Raw genomic sequence first — 15,647 nt, 5'->3', positions numbered from 1 at the left:
GGATTTGCAAGTCCCATTATATACAGTGAGGTAGTAAAATGGTGTCCTGCATATGAAATAGTAAAACTTTTTCAAAATTTGTTTTGGAATATTTTCAAGCCATGGATGGTTGGATCTGTGGCTGCAGAATAAATGGATACAGAGGGCTGACTGTATAAAGTACTCCTGTCAGGAGTTTCTATGGAACTCTGAGTGCTGTGTCTGCTTGGAAGGCTATCAGAAAAAAGTAAAATGTCTGGGTCTTCTCTTCCTCTTCTGTAATCCACATTTCTTGACCAAACACACCACTTAAATTTCATGTAATTGTGTTCATTTCTCTATTAAAGGGCGGAGAAAAGTGTTTTGTACTTGTCATCAGATTGCTTAAAGTGTATATACCATGAGACCAAAGACATATATGGATGGAGTTGAGGTAGGTGAAGGCATATTTATTAAGTGGTGGAGGCATCTTCACTGAGCTCACTTTGGGGTTTTTAACATAATACCTAAGGTAACATTACAGGGGCTAGAAGTGAAATATTTCTGAGAGAGCATAGGAGAGCTAAGCTCTTCTCTGGCACCACTCATTTCTTTTCCCCCTCCACTGGCTGATACTTCTCTTGCCATATAGGTGGCTTGGAGGAGGGAACACAAGGTGCTTCTTGAGTATCTTTGCTCTTAGCTTTTGCATGTAAATAGTCAACTGGCTGAAGCCTGAACTTTCTAAAATCTGGTCTTCTTAAAGGATGTGGGAGTCTTGCTCATATGCCACATACAGCTGTTGATTCCAATTCACTCGCCAACCATCAGCAGCAAAAATCTCATCTCATTTTGTTAATTTCTCTATTTCCTACAGTGTTCTTAATAGCAGGCACACCAGCTTAATATTACTGCTGTAAGAAGTGGGGGCAGCCCAGATGTGCTGCAAATGGTGTCTCTACAGGCAGAAGAAGAAAACAATGCTGCTGTTAGCATTCAAAAAGTTATTTCTGCAGTAAGAACAACTTTCTCTATGAAAACTTGAAATCTATAAGAAAAAGTAGTAGCTTAAAAGGAGCCCCCAACCCTCACACTCCAGGAAAAATTCCTGTTCACCACTAATGAGTTGATTCCCCTCCAATCATGCCTTTGAGGCTCTCAGCAGATGTCACATTGACAGCACTTGAAGGGTGAACATGGCTTTACAACGATAGTAGAGGTATAGTAGATGATTCTACCCAGAGACAGTCTAAAAGTAAATAGATGAAGTGGTGCAAGAATAGCTATCTTTCCCCCATAGATTTAAATGAAGTGCATTCATTACAGTAATAGCTATCATCACAACACATATCTGCTTGAAAAAAAAATTCATTTTGTATTATTTTTGAACTGAAACATTTAAAAAACAATTTCTCTCTTTCTTGTCAGTTTAAGCAAATAAATAACATAAGTAAAACCTTTTGAAATCAAATCAGACTTATTAATGAAGAAGTTTGCTTCTAATAGAATTTTAAAAGCTACTTTTCTTTTCCCCTTATTTTTTTAACTTGGCCTTCTGCTGTCTTGTTTATTTACAGCAGGCTTTTACAACCTGTGGCCTGGGGACAGATGCAGTGCCTGGCAGTTCCCTGTCTGGCTCCCACAGTTGGAGGGACCACACCAACATTTTCTTGTAGCCCCACCATGAACTGAACTGCATGAGAAAAACACTGTTCCTTGGCTGCTGATGTCATGGTTTTCTTGATAAACTGTTATTAATGGGGAAAAGTGAGAAATTATTTTATTAATTTATATCCCAGATCTCTCTGAACATGGTACTGAAGATGTCTAATAGTACAGAATGTTTTACAGTAATCCAAGGAAAATATAATCAAGTCACGTGTCACTATGGCCACATCTGACATCTTAAGAACAGACACAGTTGGTCTCAACTGTGCAAATACTTTTGGGCAATGCTGAAATCTGTGCATCCAGGCTCAAAGATGAATCTAGGAGTAAGAGGCAAACCTGAGACTTGAGGGGAAGTGTAACCTCTATGAGCACAGGCTGAATCATTATTCCCTGATCTCCCTTTTGACTGATTAAGAACACCTCAGTCTTGTCTGGATTAATTTCAATGGGCAATGGATGCTGCATTAGCATCAAGACAACGTCCTTGGAGTTAGATGGAAAGGAAAAAGAGAGTTGTGTGTCGTCAGCATACTGGTGAACCTGAACTCTAAAACTCCAAATAATCTATCATGTAGATATCAAACAGAAGGAGCCCTCAGGCATCCCACAGGCCAACAATCAGGAGTCAGAATAAGAATTCCCCATAGTCTTCTGCTTCAAGATGGACCAGAACCACTGTAAAATAATGCCCTCGAGTCTCACTCCAGAGAGGCAGGTCAGAAAGATACCATGATCAGTGGTATCAAAAGCTGCTGATAGGTTAAGTAGTATCAATACTACTTCTAGTTTAGTTCCTGAAGTAGGTCATCCATGAAGATGACCAAAGTTGTCTGCATCCTATAGCCAGACCTGAAGTCATATTGAAATGGACCTAGATAATCCATTTCATCTAGGAACCCCTGGAGACTGGAGGACATCACACATTCTAGAGCCTTGCACAAAAAGACTGACCAGTAGTTGTCTAGTGCAGTTGGATTCAGGGAGGGTTTTTTCAGGAAAGAACTCACCACAGCCTCTTTCAAAGCAGGATGGAACTTTTAAGTTTATTGCACAGGGCTCCTGGTATGCAAATAGAAAGGTACAAAAGGGGCTGAGAAGGGAACGGAACAGGTGAGGGATGCATTTTACCACACACCAGAATGCCGCTGCCGGTGCCAGAAGTCCCCATTCCATTCCCCATCTGTCCCAGAGGAGGCGATTTTTGAGAACTGTTCTGCAGTTCTCAAAAGTCGCCTCCTCTGGGACGGATGGGGAATGGAACGGAATGGAATGGGGACTTCTGGCGGCATTCTAGTGTGCAGTCAAATGTGTCCCCCACCCGTTTCCTTCCTGGCCCATTTTGTACTGTTCTATTTGTGTGCCAGGAGCCCTGTGCGATAAACCTATTTGTCTTGCTTCAGCGAGGCATTCATCATTCAACCAGTTGCTCTCTGATTACTTTTGTAAGCTAAGCAGGGCACCAGTCCAGTATGCATGTGGTGGCTCTCAACTCTCCAAGGCTAAAGTGTTCTTGTACTTGATCGTTCTTATTGACACTTAAAGGTTAAAGAGAGAGTCACTCAAATATTGGCAGATTTCTCCTCAGTAGCTCACTGGACAATCAGATCAAGTGTCACTTGGATTTTGTAAGCAGCATTTGGCATGTGGCAAAGGGGAAGGCATTTGCATTTCCCTCTTTCCCTTCAGCAATGCCCAGCCACTTGCTGAAATGTTTTGTTCAATTTACTATTTTGGAGTCTGTGCACTCAATTATCAACAGCACAGCACTTCATAGTTCTAACATGATTTACAATGAGACTTAGTATGGCACAGCAAAGCTATTTACCCTGCACAAAACTATTTATCCAACATAAAGAGGGGGGAATCATTTTTACAACACAGCTCAGGTATGATAACCATTATATCATATGAGGCAGAAGCATTGGCAAGGTATCAAAAGGCAGACATGGGTGTGCCATATAGATTATACTGTATTTCTGTAGCAAGGCAACTGCCTCAGTTCTGGTGGAGGATACTGTCCCATTTTCAGTGATAAATCTTCAGCTGCCCATCTGAATGGCCTCTGTATAGCGAATGGGAAATGGTATCATCATGTCCTTTGCCTCAGGCCGCAAATTTCTTGGCTGGTTACAGTGTGAGTAATTGCTCTAATCCATGGGTGAATAGCCTTTGAGAGGCAGGTAGCTGTTAGGACATGGATCTCTCTGTGAGCGGAAAAACAATGAGAAAGACAATGTGAAACTCCCTTCCATGAGAGGCTTGGTTGGACTCCTCCCTGCTGTCTTTCCCCTGGCAGGTAAAGACCTTTTAATTTAAGGATTTTTATATGATGTAGAAGACCAAACTTTTAATTGGGGTATGTGTGTTGTCTCTGTTTTATTATATTTTATATGTTTTTTTTTAAAAAACTGTTTTTAACTTGCATTTTTAACTAATGGTTTTTAAAACAGAAATGTGATTTCATTACATTTTAGTGTTTGTACTGAAAAGTGTTTGACTGTATCGTGTTTTAAAAAGTTTATATGCCACCTTGAATCCCATGTTGGGAAAATTAAATAAATAAAAAATAAAGGACCAGAACTCCTGATATCAAGTACCACCTGAACTCTCTCTAGCTGGTACGTTGCTCAAGAATGAGACCTCACTACATGCAGGCTCTCCCTGAAACAAAGCCAGGATCCTAAGTTGTCAGTTGGAGGAGAACTCATCAAAATGGTGACCTGCTCAGGTGAATTCACTCCTCCTTATCTTTCTCTGCATAAGGAAGGCAGTGGAGGGCCAAGGTGGCTTCAACCAGCCCTTCAGAATCCATGAATGTGCAGCCACCATTGCTCCTTATTTACCTTTCCTGTGTGAGGAAGCTGAGGAGGAACTCAGTTGTGGCTGAGCTATGCTCTTCACATATGTTCAGTGGCTGAGCTGTGGCCTCAAGGCTACGGATCAGTTGCTTCTTCACACCAACTTTCCTTTGAGGGAGATATAGCTTTGGGGATGTGTCTCATTCTGAAAGTTGTATCTGTACAGGATAGATGGGCCAACTTGCCAGGCTAACTTTAGTCTCTGTCCTGGAGATTTCCTCTCCCTCCTTTCATGAAGAACCATACTTCAAGTTAGTAGTATTTAACTGTCCAATTTGTCCTAGAGTCTTGCAATGTTGTACATTATTCGGTACGGAGGTGGTGACTCATTATCTGAACTACAGCTGCTGTATACCAGCATAAAAGATGGAAGATTGATAATTATACTTTCCACAGAAAACAGGCTGTGTACAATATCTGCTGTGATTTATTGTTATACTGTTCATGTCATCTTCACTTCCAATAATATCTTCTGGGCAGCATTTATGGTGGCATGTTAAACAAGGGTATTAAACACGAACACATATTTCATGTTAAACTGGAGACACAATGCCATCATGGCATGACTGATTACAGACTTGCAAGTATAATGTAAAAATATATTCCAGCGCAAACTTTTAAGTAAATTAAGAAAATAAGAAATATTGTCAGTTTTACCAGGGAATACTGAAAAACTACTGTTTCTATAGATGAGCTCATGCCATGGGAGAAAATTATGATCACCTGATAACAGCAGTGTGTTCTTACAGTATTACCAGGAACAAATTACTGTAGAATACTTAGAGCTGTCATGCAATGTTGTGAAATACAGACGATGTAAATAGCTTTAGAGATGCTCTAATGGGTGTAGAGGACCAAGGAAAAGTCCTACAGAAAGGAAGAATTTCAAGACATGGCTTACCTGATGCTACATTAAATATAAAGAGAATATGAGGAAGTCTTCCTTTCCTTTTCACCTACATGTAAGCACGCAGGGGCCTCCCTTGTATCAGACTGACCATATATGGATTGGAGTGGTTTAGTTCTTCAGTCCGATTCAGAATAGAAACTCCCTGCCTTATTTTTGCTTATGTGTGTATTTATTTAAGCCCAGCCTGTCAGTGTAATTCCCCCCAAATCTTCAGTTAGGATTTTAATTGTCAGTATCCCAAGGTAACTGGCATATTATACAGATGCCATAAAGAGCAAGTGAATGTAAATGCTCAATTACACATGTCTGAAACTGAAATCTATTATTGTTTTGATCTCTGTACCATACTAGAGTACATGCCACCCTTTAAAATGATTGCTTCTGATATTGTTCAGGGCTTGAAATATAATGAAAGAGTCCCAGCAGAATCCAAATGGGTGCGCAGGCACACACTATCATCAGCACCACCATCAGCATCAGAGGATGACATAATTCAAAGTGCTGGTTCAGACCTATAAAGCCTCATATGGCTCATGTCCATATTCTCCCTTATGAACCAGCCCATGCTGGCATTCTCCCAACTTTCCTTTTCAGACAAGTAAAGACTGTTCTGTTTTGGCATTTGATAAGTGATAAGGGCCATCTAACTTAAACAATATACTGAATCTTGCTAACTTTTGTGCTGTGTGTGTGGGCACATGACTTTGTGTGCATGCATGTGTGTTTAATGATGTATGTTTTTATCTGGTTTTAATTTTTTCATTGTTCAATCTTAAACTTTTGTATCTTATGAAGTTTTAAACTATGTGTTCTTAATATGTTGGAAGCAGGTTTGAATTCTGATCAGGGAAAAAGGCACAATAGAAATAATAAGGATGATGATAGTACCTGCTGGAAGGTCAAGAGGGATGGAGCCAGCCTTGCTTCATAGAAATCCCATCTATGTGTATCCACCAACCTAGTCTTGTGATGTGGCTGAATACACAACAGGAATTCAGACAGGCTTATATGGAAGGAGATATTCAGATTTATACAAGCAGCCTCCAGATGAACTGCCTTCTTAAATTTTTGGTCTCCAACTCTAATGTGAAATTACAGCTATTACAGACATGAATACAATCAGAATTCAAAACCTCTTAAACGCAGAACCATTTTTTAAAAAGCAATATCTTGTAACCTACAGCAATGGTTGTTTCTAATCTTAGGTACATTTTACAATATATCAAAAAGAAGCCACTGAGCCAGACTGTCATTGTCTTCATTTCAAAAGATTGCACTAACTGAACTAAAAATGTAATACTTCCCTAGCTTTTTCTTTAAAATAATGCATTACCTGAAATACTTACTCTAGTGTGGTTACTCTTGGACATCTTGAATACAGTTTGTTTCAGAAATACATCTTTAATGATATTGTTATCATGATGATGATTGCCATCATCATCATCATGACCATCACCACTATTCTTCCTATAGTGCTTTCTACTTAAATGGAACTACTTTGGATATTATGGGGTATATGCTACAGATCGGTTACAGTAAGTTGAGACATACTGCTGACAGGTAACTTGTAAGGAATTATTCTGTGAGCAATACTGCTCTTGTTGAAACAAAGGCAACAAGATCCATTCCTAAGTAGCAAACATGGTTAAAAATATTTAAATCAAAAACAACTATAATCTAGGTATACACAAGTCAGCCACAGCCAAGTCTATTCAGTCCTGGAGGGTACTTGGAATATTAGATCCCAGACCTAGGGTGTGAACTAATTAAATGAAGAGAGTACCTCTGGCCATGTGCAGAATAGATTTTCATAAAAATATATGTATTTATCAGCCTTGGCCATCCTCCTGAACAGGAAAGAGAACCCAGGCATGTAAAGTGGACTCTGCACCTGTTATCTCAGTATAGCCAAGATACTCTCGGAGGTGTCTGTAGGCCTCCTGCAGCCTAGTGGGTAGCAAATACTAGAGGTTCCTAATTTCCATTGTTTACATCCCCAGCACACACACAGATTATGTATATACACAGATAATATGTCTATAATTCCAATGGGTAGAAGGTACACACTTTCCCCTTGTGGACAGGAGGATGATGCTGTAATGCAATTCAAATGTAGGCAGTCAGATTCATAAGCATATGCTTGGAAATCTGGTATATTTGATTGTGCAAAGAGATTGTGACCATCAATTTGAGCAACTGGTTTACAATATTTCATATAAAAACATAATAAAAAAGCCACAAGAGCTTTCTATGTAAAACACCAACTTCAGTCACAAATACAGATAAGTGGGTTCAAATATTGTCATTATAAACCATAAAGCACACACTTTTCTAAATGAGTCAAGTGTTTTATGTCAAAAAATCTCAAACTGGATTAATTCAATATTTTTATGTAAACTATTTCAACCTTGGGTGCATATACATTGTAGAAACAATGCAGATTGACACCACTTTAAGTGCCATGGCTCTGTTCTACAAAATTCTGGGATTTGTAGTTGAGTCATCAGCACTCTTTGACAGTGAAGGCTAAACACCTTTTAAAATTAAGGCTAAACAACTTGTAAAACTACAGAATGCAGGATTCCATAGGATGGAGCTACAGCACTTAAAGTGGTGTCAGATTGCATCATGTCTATGGTGCAGATGCCCTCCTTGATGTGAAAATTGATGGTCAAAGTCTTTCGGCTCAGTGTAATAATACACTGAAGAAAGTCATCATGGTATAGTAGTTTGAACATTGGACTGGGAGTCTGGAGACCAAGATTCAAGTCCCTGTTTGGCCATGGAAACCTACCAGGTGACTTTGGGCAAGTCACACTCTCTTAGCCTCAGAGGAAGGCAAAGGCAAACCTCATCTGAACAAATTATGCCAAGAAAACCCCATGATAAGTTTGTCTGAAGGTAGTCATAAATCAGAAATGACTTGAAGCACACAACAACAACAACAACATTACATTGCATAATTATGGACCTGTTTTACAACTGCCAAAATTGAGTGGTCAGCTGATAATATATAATTAACCAGCTGACTGGTACCCTATTCCTGTTTCCTATGCTGTTTTTGATTTTTAGAAAATCTATAAAGTATATATAGCTGTACTTTTGACACTGATATTCAGATGGAGACATCTGAAGAAATTATCTAGGAAGCAGCTGAAATTAGGAAATTGAGAAAGAGAAGTTTTTTTTAAAAAAAAACTTTGAATATTTTAACGTCAATTTATACTGTTGTAGCTAGTTGATTTTAATTTTTTTTAAAAAAATATATTGTAAAATTGTTCAAATGATTATATCTGTGAGCCACCTTGGGTCCCTTTCCGGGAGAAAGGTGGCACAGAAATGAAATAAATAAATAAAATAAAATAAACAAGGCATTATACACTAACATTTCACCGATGAAAGCCCACACACATGTGGCCAAGCAGCATCAGTGTTCAAAAGGGCCTGGCTAGGAAACAAGAGGGCAGAAGATATTAATAAGGAAGAACACACAACATTACTATTTTAAGAAGTGAAACCATGTAATTTATGCACCGAGTTTAGGAAAGCCTGTAAAAATAAAAAAATAAAAATGAACAAATGACATAACTGGGGAGGGCTCCACCCCATATGTTCCGTTCTGCTGGATAAGCTGTGTAAAAACTACTTTTGCACTTTGTTAGCAAACATTGAAATAAACTGAAGATGAAGGGGAAAAGTGGGAAGAGGAGAAATGAACTGGGACATTTTAAAAGCAGATGAGAAAGTGTGACAAGCAGAAGATTAATTGACGCTGTCCCTGGCAAACTGGGACAATTATAAGGTATGATATACAGTCAGTAATGAGAACAGTACTGTAGAATGAAATGATGGTGGAAATGTTAAGTGTCAGGGTGGGAACAGGCCAGATCTTCAGGCAGAATACAGTGGGATTGGCCTGTCATATTCTGCTCATGCATTTGTGCCCTTACTCTGGACTGGACTAGACACATATAGGTTTCAGAAGACAAAATGCTGGTAGCATATCACAAGATGAATAACAAATTTGGTGTGTGTTTAAGTCTGAATAAACCAAATTCTTTTGAGGCTATTCTTATGTTAAAGTGTTGGATGTTTAATGGATTATTAGGTTAATGAACTCAACTGCCAACAGTTTAAAGTCATCTATTATAATCCCCCTTTATAACATAAATGTATGGGTAGGATGTAAGTGTGAACACAGTCTAAACAGCTGTTTCTGCAGAAAAATGTATGCATTTCCTTTAGCCTAAAATAAGCCCTAAACACCAGGATCCAGTGTGGTGTAGTAGTTTGACTCTGGGAAACCAGGGTTCGACTCCCCACTCAACCATGAAAACTAATTTGTGACCACTGGCAAGTTCCTCTGAACAAATCTTGCCCCATTATAGATTTGCTTTAGGATTGCCATAAATTAGAAACAGCACTATATGTACATAACAACTCAGAAGAGAAGTTGCATCATACTAGCTGTTTAGATCTGGAACAGTGACGTAGCCAGGATTTTGGGAAGGGGGGGGGTCCATACTAAGTGCCACCATTTTGAGAGGCTAAGAGCCCCCCCCAGACACAAAATGTAGGAAAAATGTAGGACATGATGCACGACAAAATGTAGGACAAATTGTAGGATGTTCAAAAATGGAAAACACACCCAACTAAAAGCTAAAAACATCAATAAAAAACAATATAAATTTATGTTTCTCAGTCATGCTCAAAATGGAGAACAGTTTGACTGATAGAGCTTTCTGTGTTAGACTAGGAGGAACTTCCTGAGAGTAAGGGCTGTTCAACAGTGGAACACACTCCCTCGGAGTGTAGTGGAGTCTCCTTCCTTGGAGGTCTTTAAGCAGAGGCTGGATGACCATCTGTCAATGGGGATGTTTTGATTTAGAGTTCCTACATGGCAGAATAAAGGGGTTGGACTGGGTGGCCCTTGCAGTCTCTTCCAACTCTACGATTCTATGACTCTGGAGACCAGGATTCGATGAAAATCTGATTCTCTCCAACAGAGACGGTTAAATATCTTACATGGGGCACATGTCAATGACGTGGCTCATGCACCATGTCCAAATGGTGCGGCACACAGCACAGTGTTTGTCACATTCTCTCAGCCTTAAGGGAAGGTGAAGGCAAATCCCCTCTGAACAAATCTTCCAAGAAAACCATTGGGCAAGTCACACTCTCTCAGCCTCAGAGGATGACAAAGTCAAACCCTCTCTGAACAAACCTCCCAAGAAAAGTTCTTGAAGGTGCACACTCGCACACACCCAAGTCACCAAAGGCAGACTCTCTGAACAAACCAAGAAGACCCACTAGGCAAGTAAGTCACACACTCTCAGCCTCAAGGAAAGACTGGCAAAGGCACACCCTCTAAACAAACCAGGATGTTTTGAAATTTCTCTTGGGCAGAAATGTAGGATGTGTCCGGGGATAAAGGATGACGTCTGGTCACTCTGGTAAAACGGAGGATGGTGCCGTATCCTGGATAAAGGAGGACGTGTGGTCATCTACCAAAAATGGAGGACGTTTTGAAATTCCTTCTGGGCAGAAGTCTGAAATGTAGGATGTGTCCTATAGCCATGAGCCAGAAAAGAGCCAACCTTGATATCTGGACCCCAGAACATACTCTAACTCCCAGAATTCCATAGCTATGAGCTAGAAAAGAGTTAAATTGCTGCCAAACCTGGTTATTTCTTTAGTGTTGATGCAGCCTGATGCAGCCTCTCGTCCCTCCCTCCCTCTCCTCCAGGGCTTCCTCCTCAGGCGCCTCCTCCTCAGGCCCAGCAAAAGGGATGGCAGTTGTGCTCCTCCTGGCTTTGCTAGGGCTGGGAGGAGAGAAAAGGGCGCTTGTTGGAGCGCGCACATCCACGCGCACAGCCCCAAACAAACGCCAGGGTACCACTTCTGCTCCTCCTGAAGCCTAGAGGAGAGCAAGTGGTGCCCTGCTGGCGTTTGTTTGGGGCTGCTTGCATGTGCGCGCGCGCTCCAACAAGCACCCTTTTTTCTCCTCCTGCTGAAGGGGGGGGGGGCTGGGACCCCGACCCCCCCCCCCCCCTTAACTACGTCCCTGTCTGGAATGATCTCGATGTTGCAGAAAGCAGGGCAATCATATTATTACTCTCTGGCATGCAGTATGAAAGCTTTTTTTCTTTTTTTATGGATGAATAATGCACTCTGTAGTTACATGCTATTTTGCTTTATATTTTAAGAGGCGGGGCCAGATTAAGATATTTCACTGCCTGAGACAGAAGGAGATGTTGCACTCATGCTCCATACCAAGAACATATGTAGACTGGATTGATACCTTACCCTTTCCCTCCACCACTCCCTTCTCCTTCTGTGTCATGTCTTTTTAGATTGTAAGCCCGAGGGCAGGGAACCGTCTAACTAAAAATATTGCATGCACAGTGCTGTGTAAATTTACAGCGCTTCATAAATAAAGGTCAATAATAAAAAAATAATAATGATAGTTGAATCTTATTTCAATACAGTGAACCCTTGGTATCTGCTGAGGCTTGGTTCCAGGACTTCCTGTGAATACTAAAATCTGGGGATGCTCAAGTCTCATTATATACAATAGTGTAGTAAAATTGTGTCCTTTATATAAAATGGCAAAATCAAGGTTTGCTTTTTGAATTAAAAAAAAATTCATGGAGGGTTGAATCCATGAATATGGAGCACTGGCTGTACTGGTAACTGGGCAAAATTTCTTATTGCACCTGGAGGCAGAAATGTAGGAGGTTAGGACAAACTGTGTGCCCTCCAAGATTAGAATGGCAAAGAGAACAGTAGGAGTGATGGAGGGTAGGATTGCCACTGGTTTCCCCCAGAATCTGCCACCTGAGGCAATTGCCTTACTCCTTCTATTGATAGGGCTGACCTCAGTAAGACAACAATAAACTTTGATATGTGTGTGCATGCATGTTAATTTAACAGTCTGTAAGTGATACAGTTCTATGAAACTTTCAATATGTTATTATATGGAACATCACTTAGGTCTTTAGGTACAAATGTTGGTGAAAGATGACAGCAACAAGATAAGAGTACTACTGCACTGCACTGACAACTTCGTGAACAATGTTCAACTAAAATTATGATTGTGGGTTATGCAATGGCAGTTATTTTTTGTTGGGTCAAATTCCCTTCTAGTTTTTGGCATCCTTAAGTCCCTAGGGCAGTTTGAGCTGTTAAGTACTGATAAAATTTTCCCATATGCTGTTGTAAACATCTCAGCCGAAATGATGACAGGAAGCCTAGTTACTGAGAAATTATTCTTTGACTTTGGCAGGGTGCCTTTGTAACCCATGAGCTAATAGATGCAATGGTGTATGTAAACAGTCTGTAATATTTTTAAGTGATATGAGGAGGTGGATTTGTGAGGGAGAGTCTTGGTTGGATGGATTTGTTCAAGGTGCAGCCTAGGGAAAAAAGGATGAGGCCAGCCCACATGGAAAAGATTAGGAGATGCAAAGTGATAAGGTAATCCATGCAACAACTGTCGTGTTCTGATTTTTGGAAGCTTTAATAAGTGAAATCTTCAGTTTGAGATAACTCTATTCATCATTCAAATTCTGTGTTTTCATTCTGTTGCTTGATAAGTCGCATGAGGAATGGCTGGAAAAGCAAAGTACGCACACCTAGGTAAAAGGAATACAGTCTAATACTTTAAAACTATCCGAATAGCTGTCACATAGAAGAGGGTAACAACATTTGCTTTCTGCAGTCCCAGAAGGCATGAAAAAATCAAGCAGAGGCTAGACAATCAGCTGTAAAGCTGGAAGCCCTAGCTCTGGGTTTTCTGAACTGAGGACTTTCTGGGCCTCTTCCAACCCTAGGATAGGCCCCAATTGCAAACACTTTTATTTAGCAGGGTTGGACTATCACTCTAGAGGCCAGGATTTGAATCCCCATTCAACCATAGAACCCCCACTGGACAAGTCACAGTCTCTCAGCCTCAGCAGGTGACTGTGGTAACCCCCCTCTGAAGAAACTTGCCAAGAAAACCCCATGATAGGTTTACCTCATAAACTGGAGATGAGCTGAAGGCACAAGAACAACAACACATTTTCATTGACCAGATTATTTTTAAACTGAGGTGCTAGTACTGTCAGATAATCAGATCTTGCATCTACATAGACAGCAGTGCTATAAACACTCAAAAGTATTTTGAATTTTCTTTATATAGGGCCGGTACAGATTAGAAGAAAGGGGCAGCCTCCTCCAGATCGTTGCTGCGACAACTGCACGGCTGCGACAATGATCCACCCCAAAAAGAAGCTCTGAAATGGAGCTCCTTCCCGCGATGCTGCCAAGGTGCCATTTGGTGACATGTCTTGTGCACTGCGCTGTTTGGACGTGTTGCACAAGACACATCATGGACGCACGCGCTGTTGGATGGCACTGCATCAAGATGGCACCACCCATACATATTAGGGGTTGGGAGCATGTGGTTGCTACGCACTCCTGAACCCTAAAATCGCCACTGGCACACCACAAAGCCATAATTTCTACAGATGTCTCTGTAAAGGTATATATTTTATTGTTGAATTTTGAGAAAACAATAAACAATTTATGTTTGGTTCACAAGTATACTCCCTTAAATCACTGGTCAGGGCCACTGAATTCTAGCTGAGAATAGCCGGTTACATATTCCAATAGAAACAGACCAATGACTGGCCACTGGTTACCAGATTAAGAGGTCCTTTGGTCTGATCAATGAGGTCTCTTTTTCTGTTCATTTAATTTCAGCGGTGAAAATCTATTGTGTTTCATTTACTAAATTCCTTCTCTGTATCCCTTCTCTATTGTTCACCATTCATGAGCTACATTCACAGCTGAATGTGTGTAGAAATAATGTAGTTATATGCCCAGAACTTGCAAAAATTATTTTCTGTATTATAACTTTACAACCAATGGCAATGTGAGTTGTAGTTCAAAAATAGCTTTCAAAAGCTCTGCACATATCTATGGAAAGATGGGAAATACCAGCTTCACATATGTTTCTGGAGATTTCACTAATTCAAATACGTTCCTCAGAGGTAGGTACAGCCTAAATTGCTTAATATGACTGAAAAGTCTTTTTGGACGTCTTTATTAAATCTATCAGGAAAGTATTAAGATGATTTAACACATTTATAACCTTTCCCCTATATTCACTAACAGTTCTAATAGTCCCATTAAATGCTCTAGAATGACAGAAATAACTTACATAAAGATGTCTGTGGACTGACTATGAACACTTGAAGAAATTCATTTTGAAAGGTGACACTATAACTGTTATCAATAAACCATTATATCTAGGTCCTTAATTGCGTTTTTGAAGAGAAAAAAAATCTCAGCTTCATTCTGGAAGATTGACTAAGACAGCATGCCATTTAAATGTCTCCACACAAATATTTAATACATATATTTTCTGTGAACAACTATGCAATAAATTAATTGTAATCTCAGTTAATATATATTACTCTGAAGGCTAATTTTTCTGAGAAGGTATAAAATAAAAACTATGAAAATAAAGTATTGCTCTTTTGAATTTAGTTTATGTGTAAACTGACTCAAATTGACCCAGACTACTACATGGTACTAAGAAGAGACTCCTCCCTCCATAACTGCCATCCTCCAGCCTATGAGGGAGATGACCAGGCAGGCCCAGCTCCATTAGGGCTAGCCTGGAAGAAGAGACTCCTCCCTCCATAACTGTCATCTTCTGGCCTATGAGGGAATTGACCAGGCAGGCCCAGCTCCATCAGGGCTAGCCTGGAAGAAGAGACTCCTCCCTCCAGAACTGCCATCCTGCAGCCTACAAGGGAGATGACCAGGCAGGCCCAGCTCCACCAGGGCTAGCCTGAAGAAGAAGAGCCCTCCCTCCGGTCCATCTGCCTTGGTCCAGGCCTCAGAGGGAGAGAAGAATGCTGGACCTGATTCCCTCCCCCTCACCATTCTCTTCTCCTTTTGTGTCGTGTCTTTTTAGATTGTAAGCCTGAGGGCAGGGAACCGTCTATTATCTCCACTGTTGTAAGCCGCCCGGATTCCCAGTGATTGGGCGGCATATAAATAAATCCTATTATTATTATTATTATTATTATTATTATTATTATTATGGTACACTAAATTCAGAAGAGATGTTTTAGGTACAGCTTTACAACAGTATAGTATGATTCCCTTGTCAGATTGAGCTTCCCTTTACAGGTCAGATACTGTCTTCTGCATCCCTACTATTCTTCACAAGACATTAGTTTTAAGGGTAAGAATAA

The sequence above is a fragment of the Sceloporus undulatus genome, chromosome 2 (assembly GCF_019175285.1).
Source record: "Sceloporus undulatus isolate JIND9_A2432 ecotype Alabama chromosome 2, SceUnd_v1.1, whole genome shotgun sequence".
Taxonomy (NCBI): Eukaryota; Metazoa; Chordata; class Lepidosauria; order Squamata; family Phrynosomatidae; genus Sceloporus; species Sceloporus undulatus.
This window is presented reverse-complemented; position numbering follows the sequence as displayed.